We start from the raw sequence: 11,656 nt of genomic DNA, 5'->3' as shown, positions 1-11,656 counted from the left end.
ACCAAAGTTCAATCACCCATATTGTATCCTCTCTCCAGTTAAACCAACAGAACTGACTCCTGGTTGCTGGTTCCAGTGAACTGTGATTTGTACAATATATTTTATTTTTTTAAGTCACAACCCATAACAATGATGACAAACTACGACCAGACCGTGAGTCCTGCTCGGGTTAACGGCGTCCTCCGACGAGGCCGGAGCCCTTTGATGGGTCGCCGGGGTCAAATGAGTCTCATATATTCCCCGTGGATTAAAGCCACGCACACTGTAATGGTTTGAAACCCAGCTGCGCGCATCATGGCGCTCAAGTAATCTGCCTACTGTCGTCCTGAAAGGAAGGCGAGGCATTACACATTTAAACGACCCCATGTGGTCGGCTCCACCGATCCAGGGGGCGGGAACCTTTTGCACACAGGGAAATGTATTTTTCCTAATTTTAAGTTTAATCACGACAACCATACAGCCGTTGTGTTAGTGTCCTCATATGTTTTCACACGCTCAATAGCCACAGAGTATCCAACCAATCAAACTGCAGGAAATAGAGTCAACCTAATTAAGTCCCGCCCCCAACAAAAAGAGGCTAGTTCCTCGCTCCTCATTGGCTCTCAGTCGTGTGAAGCTGCTGTGTACCACCAACCGGGTGAAGAACCCATAACTGTGTTTTTTATGAATGAATGAAGTGAGGATATGAGGAAAAGAGATGTGAGGCATCAGAGGGAGGAATAGGAAAAACTGTTGCACAACATGGCCGACGTTATATCCCGACATGAATGTGATCGTGTCACAGCTGGATTCTTACTCCCAAGATGAAGTTATGAAGGAGCTTATGACATTCATGAATTCATCTACATTCCTGTAGAACGAGCAGATGCTACGATGAACATGAGACACACACAGTGCAAAATACTACAATATACTTCATTTAGCCTAAAAAAACAAGGTATAGAGAATAAAAAAAGACTAAGCAAATAGAAGTATATACAGTATATGGGTGTATATATACATATATATATATATATATATATTTATATATACATATATATATATATGTATATATATTTATATGTAAATATATATATATTTATATATAAATATATATATTTATATATAAATATATATATATATAAATAAATATATATATATTTATATTTAAATATATATATTATATTTATATATATATATATATAAATATATATATATATATATATATATATATATATATATATATATATATATGGATTGTATTAATCCCGCTCCTCTCGTGTTGCGTCATCATTGTATGGAGAACATGGAGGTCTTTTAATATTTCGCCTCTCAAAGAAAGACAATCATCCATTAGGTCCATTTTGTTTTTGTCTTTATATGAAATAGGATTACGCTGCGTGGCACACTGTGGGTTTCGCTACTTAACCGTCCCATGAATTGTTTCCAGAACAAACTGGTTTGGGAGCAGAAAAACAAAGCACTCCTCTGTTCTTTAAACATCATCCTGACAGAAAACACACTCGTTGCTCTCGAAGCCAGATCTTAATCCCAAACATTCACTGGAAACAGTAGAAATCCTTCATTTGGAGGAGAATTTCTTTTGTTTCGGGGGGAAACAAAGAGTGTTTGTTCTCAGTTTATCTCAAAAATACTTAAAATATGACATCTACAAATACTGAGCGGGTATAACTTGATTGCCTTGTGAATTAATGGTTTTTTTTTCTAAAAAGTGCCGGTTGGTGAGATTTAGGAGTTTTTAATTCTGACGTTGCAATCAAAGTCGTATTTACTACCGCAAACAATATTAATGCATAAATATATTCACATTTGCATCCACTAGGCCCATGCTAACGCTAGACCTAGCTTGAATAAGTCAGAGTTTCTTCTTCATCTGTTGACGCTTGTTCCTGAACAACCTGGTGGAGATATTTAGAAAAGCTGGAGAGTCAATCTGCTGTCGACATTTTTACATTTAAAAAACAAATTCCAGTAATCCAATAGATCAAATAGAGTTGGATGGAATACGTGCCGCTGATTTAAAACACTACGCTAGCGCGCTAACACATGGCTAACGTTAGCGCGCGCGCTAGCAGCTAGGCTGTTATTGTTTTTGTCCTCGACTGCACCTGGTAGAAATCAAGGAATTCGACACAATACAAATCGAAATGTTTGTGGTCTACGTTTTCAAACATTTCGCACATGGCTAACATTAGCGCGCTAACACATGGCTAACATTAGCACGCTAGCAGCTAACCTGTCGTCAACAGCACCTGGTAGAAATAAAATGATCCTTCAACGCGCTGAAATCTAAACGTTTGTGGTCGACGTCTGCAAAACAGGGAGCGAAATCCTGCATGAAAATACATATCTAAATATAATAAATTTTATATATATATATATATATATATATATATATAAATTATCTGGTTTAAGTAATTATAATAATTACAAACTATCTGTAATAATCTGTTCATAGCACTTTATAAGTGTAGTATATTCACATATCTTTATAACAATAATTATAATACACATAATAAAGCATTTTATTTGTGTCATGAAACTTCTTAATTGCTGCTCACTCACTTGTTTCTAAGCATTAATCATAGTATAATAATTCTCATAGTGGTAATACAACATGATCTTTTTTATAGAGTTGTCATAAATTACTATTATTCTTTGAAGGTAAAAAATAATATCATTAAATCTAAAATGTAACCAGCTGTTATGAAGTATTATGAAACTTTTCCTTTTACGTCAATATAAACTTATTTTTTCGTTTAAGTTCAAAGCATTATCAATAAGTACGAGTGCTTCTAACTATAATCAAAACCCGCTATTTGAAGATCTTAACACATAATAATAATATTTATAATGCATTATAGACGTTGGCATCACAGAACGTGTTCCCTCTGTTCCTCAGCATTGTTTTCAGTATATTAAATCAGGGCCAGTGAAGCGGTGACATCGTGCAAAGCGATCGCAGGAAAAGCCGGGATTTACCGAGAAAAAAAGGGAAAAAAATATTCCGTTTCTTTTACATCCCGCCTAAATATAACAGCCCGGAACAAAGTTTTCCCAGGTTGTTAAATATTTGTAAGTTGAAGGAAATGCCATTGGTTGCACTAAAAGTGTGCTCTCGTATTTCTTTTATATATCTCGGGTCTCTGAAGTGATATTTTGGAAAGAAAGCTGCTGTTTGGTCTCACAATCCAAACAATATGAACGCCTCGATAAGATCTCTGCTGCACGAGTCCTCCGGGCATCAATTGAAGCTTCTATTTTATTATGAAAAATGTAGTTAGCCGTCAGAAACCCAAACCAGATGTCTGAGCGGCGGATCCAATACAGATAGAAGCCTTTTACATTATCTCTGGGACCACGCTGAAAGTCTGCTGATTGGGTTAAACCTCAGCGGTGGGTTTTTGGGAAAAACATGACTCGGCTGAAGTTACTGTACAAGAACAACACGTCAGGCCAACGAGACGCTCACGTAACAAAGAACCAAGGAACGCCGACGGGATCCCAGCTTTGGCACCGCTGTTGTTGTTCTTGTTGCTGTTGTTGTTGTTGTTGTTGTTGCTGTTGTTGCTGTTGTTGTTGTTGTTGTTGTTGCTGCTGTTGTTGTTGTTGTTGTTGTTGTTGTTGCTGTTGTTGTTGTTGTTGTTGTTGTTGTTGTTGTTGTTGTTGCTGCTGTTGCTGTTGTTGCTGTTGTTGTTGTTGCTGTTGTTGTTGTTGCTGCTGTTGCTGTTGTTGTTGTTGTTGTTGCTGCTGTTGTTGTTGTTGCTGTTGTTGTTGTTGCTGTTGCTGTTGTTGTTGTTGTTGTTGCTGCTGTTGTTGTTGTTGCTGTTGTTGTTGTTGCTGTTGCTGTTGTTGCTGTTGTTGTTGCTGTTGTTGTTGTTGTTGTTGTTGCTGTTGTTGTTGTTGTTGCTGTTGCTGTTGTTGTTGCTGCTGTTGTTGTTGCTGTTGTTGTTGCTGCTGTTGTTGTTGCTGTTGTTGTTGTTGCTGTTGTTGTTGTTGTTGTTGCTCGATCCGTACGCATGAGGTCAACTTCAGTTAACCTGTATCTAATTATATAGCATCTCTCTTTGAGGTCCCTTAGTGTCTTAAAAACACAAGTCTGGTTGTATAGAAGTCTATGCCTCATGTGTTAAAGCTGCATTCTCTCTCCTGGCCACTAGGGGGCGACTCCTCTGGTTGTATAGAAGTCTACCCTTCATGTGTTAAAGCTGCATTCTCTCTCCTGACCACTAGGGGGCGACTCCTTTGCTTCTATGCTTCATGTGTTGAAGCTGCTTTGTCTCACCTGACCACCAGGGGGCGACTCCGCTGGTTGTATAGAAGTCTATGTTTCATGTGTTAAAGCTTCATTCTCTCTCCTGACCACCAGGGGGACTCCTCTGGTTGTATAGAAGTCTATGCTTCATGTGTTAAAGCTGCATTCTCTCTACTGACCACCAGGGGGCGACTCTGCCGGTTGTATAGAAGTCTATGCTTCATGTGTTAAAGCTGCTTTGTCTCACCTGACCACCAGGGGGTGACTCCTCTGGTTGTATAGAAGTCTATGCTTCATGTGTTAAAGCTGCATTCTCTCTCCTGACCACCAGCGGGCGACTCCTCTGGTTGTATAGAAGTCAATGTTTCATGTGTTAAAGCTGCATTCTCTCTCCTGACCACCAGTGTGACTCCGCTGGTTGTATAGAAGTCTATGCTTCATGTGTTAAAGCTGCATTCTCTCCTGACCACCAGAGGGCGACTCTTCTGGTTGTATAGAAGTCTATGCTTCATGTGTTAAAGCTGCATTCTCTCTCCTGACCACCAGGGAGCGCCTCCTCTGGTTGTATAGAAGTATATGCTTCAAGTGTAGTTTATTTCCCTCTCAATCCCACAAGCACCATCCTGCTGACACAAAAACTCACTCCAGCACCCAATGTGTGTTCATCCGCCACTGAAAATAGTCCCCAGACAAATGTGTCAATCTCCTGTGGGAGGGAAGGTTTGTCTCCAGTCACGAGCTGCTCCAGGAAATGACTTTGCCCCTAAAACGCTAAGAACTCAGAGTCGTGCCGCGGGCGCTTTACGACAGCTCACTGCTCCTAAAATGCTCAGGATGGGTTAATTGCAAAGGTCAAATTTCATGTGCGTGTTTGACAATTAAAATAAAGTTGAACTTTTACGATACAAGTCTTCCAGCAGGATCCAACGGGCTCGAGGTGGCAGAGAGGGAAAGTGAGACTGTGCTGAGAGACGGACAAAACACACATCTTTGGTTTGGAGCTCTTCACGAGATTTAACAAAAAGAAGAAAATATTAAAACATATCACCAGTTTTTGAATAAAAAAAACCTTTTTAAAGTTCTGGTTCTCTCCATTTAGAGCAGAGTACGAACCAGAAACACCAAAAACTATAAAAGATAAAGGAACAAATACATAAAAGAATAAATAAATAAAAATATTCAGGATACACCAGCAGTGATCACTTCGTATCACTACCCTTCTTTCACCAGCAGAGGGCAGTTTGAGTTCCCTAATTTTTTGTATATATATATATATATATATATATATATACAAAATATATATATATATACAAAATATATATATATATGTATAAATATATATATATGTATGTATAAATATATATGTATATATATGTGTATATATATGTATTTATATATATATAGAAAAACTATATATATATATATATATATATATATATATATATGAGAGACATATATATATATATATATATATATATACATATTATATTTACACATACATATCTATCTATGTATATGCATACATATATATTTACATATATATATACAAAATATATATATATATGTATAAATATATATATATATGTATAAATATATATGTATATATATATGTGTATATATATGTATTTATATATATATAGAAAAACTATATATATATATATATGAGAGACATATATGTGTATATATATATATATATACATATTATATTTACACATACATATCTATCTATGTATATGCATACATATATATTTACATATATATATATATATATATATATATATATATATACATACTGTATATATTGATCTATCTATAGAGCAATATAAAAAGAAATAGAAAGTGTGAGAGAGAGGTATATATATATATATATATATACATATATATATATATATATATATATATATATATATATATATATATATATATATATATATATATATATATAACCTTGTTTCTATATATTTATATAAGTAAACCCAAACCCATGTATGAAACAGTAAATATTAAAGTACAGTCAAGTCAGTTAACAGACTAAATATCAGCGATATGTTTCCCTGTAGGACCACTGGCCTCCATCAGCTCCTGGTGAAACCAGTCAAAGCAAAACTGCAGCAGCAGAACTCCTGAGTGCATTAATAAAGCTTTTATGTCAGAATTTAACATTTCATTCGAAAGTGAGTTTCACATGTGTGTGGTTTGCTGCGAGGAATACCCAGCTAAATACTTTATAGGCCGGCCCCTGGGAATGAACTTATATATATATATATATATATATATATATATATATATATATATATTTATTTATATATATAAATATATATATATATATTTATATATATATATATTTATATATATAAATATATATAAATATATATAGTGTCCCGCTATATATATAAATATATATATATATATATATATATATATATATATATATATATATATATATATATATATATATGGTGCGTAATAAAGCTAACTTCTGGTTTGTAGAGCTGGAGATGTGGTCGCAGCCTTCGGGGCCGTTCATCATCTGGACTTTACTGTTGGAGCCACCTTAGTTCTCCACTTACAGAAAGTATTCAGACTCTAAATAAAATGTAAGAAATCACTTTAATGAGAAAATGTGGTATTAATGTGTCCCGGCATGATAGAACGCATTGGAGGAACACCGCTATGGGCCATGATACTGCTTTTATTTAACAAATTTAAAAAAACAACTAAAATATGCTGGGCCTTCAAAGTCTGCATTGAGGATCAAGCGTCTTGGCGTGCTCAGTCGCTGTCCTGTTTTATCTCTCGCTCGTTCAGTTTTTACCTTTTCTGACTTTTTAATGTTTCTTATTTTCAATTTTGAAAGAAATATTTGCTCCAAAAGCACAACAAAGTTACCGGGATCGTGACGAAGTCATTAACAATCAGGCTTCCTCTGCCAGAACCAACAACAACTTTGGGATCTGTGTTTCACTGGCTTTAACAAAACCAGCAGCTTTCCTCCCAGGGGATAAAAACACAGCATTAAATCAAAGGAAAGAAAGAAAAACAAAAAACTACAGAAGACCCGGAACGTTTAAAGGGCATTTTAGCTGAGAAAAGAACAAAGGACAATGTGTAACGTGTCAGATGTCGCTTCAGCCTTTTTTTAGCAAATAGTTTGGATTTTTCTCACGTTTACTGTTTGGTTTAATCTGATGAAGGCTGTTATTTATTCATGCTAGTCGTGCGCTACCTTGTGACACGCTACCATGTGACGCTACCATGTGACGCTACCATGTGACGCTACCTTGTGACGCTACCTTGTGACACGCTACTTTTGTGACACGCTACTTTTGTGACACGCTACTTTTGTGACAAGCTACTTTTGTGACAAGCTACTTTTGAGGTGCCACTACCTAGCTACCTTGTCCCGCTACCTTTTCCCCGCTACCTTGTCCCGCTATCTTGTCCCGCTATCTTATCTCGCTACCTTGTCACCGCTAGCTTGTCCCCGCTAGCTTGTCCCCGCTAGCTTGTCACCGCTACCTTGTCACCGCTACCTTGTCACCGCTACCTTGTCACCGCTACCTTGTCACCGCTACCTTGTCCTTGTCCCGCTAGCTTGTCCCGCCACTTTGTCCCCGCTACCTTGTCCCCGCTACCTTGTCCCCGCCACCTTGTCCCCTCTACCTTGTCCCCTCTACCTTGTCCCTGCTACCTTGTCCCTGCTATCTTGTCCCTGCTACCTTGTCCCCTCTACCTTGTCCTGCTCCCTTGTCCCTTCTACCTTGTCCCCTCTACCTTGTCCTTGTCCCGCTACCTCGTCCTGCTACCTTTGTACATTGAATCCTTTGTACTTTACGTTTACTACATTTCAGTGTTGCAGTGTTAATTCGACACAAACCGCGTTTTTTCCCCCCAAACCTTGACCAAGTAGTTTTGTTTCCTAAATAGAAACCATTCGTTCCACAACCACCTGGCCTTTTTGAGTGATACCAGGCTGATATGAAACGTATCCCGTGGTTCGTTGAAATGTTCAATGCAAACATTTCTTTCTGGCGACTGGCTTGAATAAAAACCAGAAGGACTGGATCCTGTTCACTGAGGATGTTGGCCTGTGAAGTCTGCGTTGTTTTTTACTTTATCGCTGGTGAAGATTGGCCTGGCAGGAATCATCATCTTCGCCCACGCTGATTCAAGAATTTGTCTCTTTTGAATGTCGCTCCCACGCGCTGACGTTTGATCTCTGGGTTGTTGTGGTCCTGCCGGTCCTGGAAAAGAACCGCCAGAGATCCATTACGTTTAGCTCCTCGTCGTCAATCATCTTGTATGCATTACCTTTCCCCCAGGACTTCAAGGTCTAAACATTAAACTGTTTCTTCGACAACTGGACTCTATTTTGGTTAGCTTTGTTCTATAAAGCCTTCCTTGAGCCCCCTTTCTTTTTAAGGCTTTATTATCAGCTTTGCTCTGATAGCATTGCCTGTAGTTCTTTTTTTTCCCACCAAAACTTGGGAAAAGTTCACCAACCACCTCTGATAACTCGTCGTGTGTCTCCTCAGCTGATGTCATTTGCTTGATAACACTGTTTGCAATACATGTAATCTGAGGAACTCACAAACTCCCGATGCCAAAGATGCACAAAGATGTTTTTTTTTAGGCTTACGTTAATCCAGGGAGGTAGAGTCAGTGTATCAGGTAAAGCTTCCTGTAGTGAAGAAAGTGGAATGCAACGGGACTGAAATCAACTTAGAAATACAAAAAAACCTTCATGTTGGATGCCAACTTTGTTTTGAGATTGTTTTCAGAGAGGTGTTGGTCCAACTATCAGGAGTCTGTAGTGTGTGCTTCTGAGCTCTATAGTCTCAAAAGGAGGATTAAATAGCAGAAACGATCGTCGGTCTTCAGGGTGGTTCCACTTAATTGATTAATTTCTGTTATGTAATTTTTTTTTAAAACTGATCTGCTACTCAACTAATAGCGAGCTCACCACAGGATTTCGTCACGTCGGTGTGTGTTTGCGTTCGAGCTCAAGCCTTGAAGTGAATTTGCACCACGAATGCTGCGCATCTCCTGGACCAGATCCAAAAAAAAAAAAAAAATCTGTAAGACTTTCAGAACGCAGCACACGACTCTCGCCGTCTGGCTTCGACTTCGCTTCAAGGTTGAAAAAATGACAAAACATTCGATGCTTCGTTTGACACGCCGAGGTTCGGGTTGACCTCACGCTGTCCAGAAACAACGACCGCGCGGTCTCTCTCCGCGACCGCAAACACAGCAGAACTCAATATACGGGCGTGGTGAGCGGGCGCTGGATGCGTTCAACGAACCAGCGGAAGCAGCCGCCTCACACTGTTCCCATTTAACTCACGAGTCTAAACATGGACGTCCGAGTGTGATTGTATTAGAAAAGTGCGGGGCATACAAGCCCATCGGTTTCTTGACGCGGCGCGGCGCTCTCTGAAGCCTTCATTACCTCCCGTGGGCTTCTGCTTGTGCAACTCTGGGACCAAACCCAACGCAGACGGCTCCCGCTGCAGGAACCGAAACCCGCCAGACAAGCCTTCTCGTCGGCCTCATCCGGAGAGGGCGGGTGCAGTGCCGAGCGTCCCGCTTTCAAGCCCCCTCCGCCACCCACTGCGAAGAGGCTGTCCAGACTTTAAATTGGAAATCTTCACACACGATGTGATGAGTGGAAACAGGGGAAAAATACGGTCGGCAAGTGAGCGATCACATTGTGAGAGACGCAGCAGGCCGACGTTTCCCTCTCCTGAAAACCACGACTTCCAAAAACAACGTATATTATTTTATTTTTCTAGCTCATCGCTCCCGCTTGCGCGGCTGCGGCTACCTGGTGAAGACCCGTTAGCCGGTTTGAGGAGTTGTCTGCACGTTACGGTCGAACTTTTGAACTATGTCCTTTTGACAGTTTTTAAACAAGAATGTTGGATCTCTTGTCTCTCTCTACGTTATATATTTAGTCAAATATCATGTTGCATGCCTGCGCTGAACGTGGGAAAAATAAAAAGACAGAGTATTTGCTGACATTTTCAACTGTTCTTTAAATCGAGTATAATCCAGCAGCTGATATCTGCGATATGAAAAAGCGTGTCACACGGGGAAAGCGTGAGAGTTGGTGGCTCTGATTTTTTTTTTATATCTTGATCTCTGTAATTGCAGTCGTTTAACGAAAGTAATGACGCAGTGGAAAAAATGCTGCCTTGCGTTCGCAAATGAAAACATTTCCTTGAAGGTAAACAAAGATCAAAGCCCATCACCAAACACCCTTCACCTCATTAACGACACAGACACCCCTCAATAAAACCAGTATTCATTAAATTTCCAAAAGCTAAATGCCTCGAACCTTAAAGGGTAATCCACCATCATTACAGTAAAAGCCCCTTAGCTTGCTAAGTAGCTAAAAAGCTATATTTTTCCTTAACCTTTTGTTCCTATCGACCTTCATCAGGATAATGGGGCTATAAAAATAAAGGGGTCTGTTGCTTTAAATTGAGCAAAGTTGCCCTCAATCTCCACATGGCTGAGACTTTTATTAATTATTTATTTAACGACATAAGCTAAATAATTGTGGGGTTTTTTTTTTTACAATCGAGATAATCCCAAAATGAGAATCAGGTGTTATTTAACGTAAAGCGTCTGAGTTATGTGTTGAACTCGTAATAACCAAAGTAACATTAAATACCACATTATCCTCACACGGCAGCTCATACAGCCTTTTCAAAATAGATTTTTGGAAACAATTTGGTTAAGGGCCTTAACAACAACCCAAATACTAATAAAGGATTATCTTATATCATCTTAATAAGACACCTTTATGGAAAGATAGGACCTAAATAATAAACATTTAAAATAAAACAAAGTATTAGGGTGTCGCAAAGGAGTTTCAGTCAAAAAACCTCTTTTGTTCGGTTCAAAAATGGAAAAAAATACTTATTTTATGCCAAAACTTTGTCTGAATGGGGGATGCTTGGATTTAAATGTCTGTCTACTTTCGCACTTGCGCCACGACATGGTTTTAGAAACGTGAGCGAGACAGGAAGCCTTCAGGGCCAGGAAGCTGCGGCCGACACTAACGGGGCTCTTCACCTCGACACAACATGGACGGCTAGGTGACGGTGTTTTCGCTACGGGGCGGACGGCTAGCTAACGGTGTTTTCGACATGTGATGGACGGCTAGCTAACGGTGTTTTCAACACGGGATGGGCGGCTAGCTAATGGTGTTTTCGCTACGGGGCGGACGGCTAGCTAACGGTGTTTTCAACACGGGGCGGACGGCTAGCTAACGGTGTTTTCAACACGGGATGGACGGCTAGCTAACGGTGTTTTCAACATGTGATGGACGGCTAGCTAACGGTGTTTTCAACACGGGGTGGACGGCTAGCTAACAGTGTTTTCAACACGTGGTGG

This window comes from Clinocottus analis, unplaced genomic scaffold, assembly GCF_023055335.1.
Source record: "Clinocottus analis isolate CAN_PGR_092001 unplaced genomic scaffold, fCliAna1.0.p SCAF_3, whole genome shotgun sequence".
Classification (NCBI taxonomy): Eukaryota; Metazoa; Chordata; class Actinopteri; order Perciformes; family Cottidae; genus Clinocottus; species Clinocottus analis.
The sequence above is the reverse complement of the archived record's forward strand: the minus strand, read 5'-3'. Positions refer to the sequence as shown.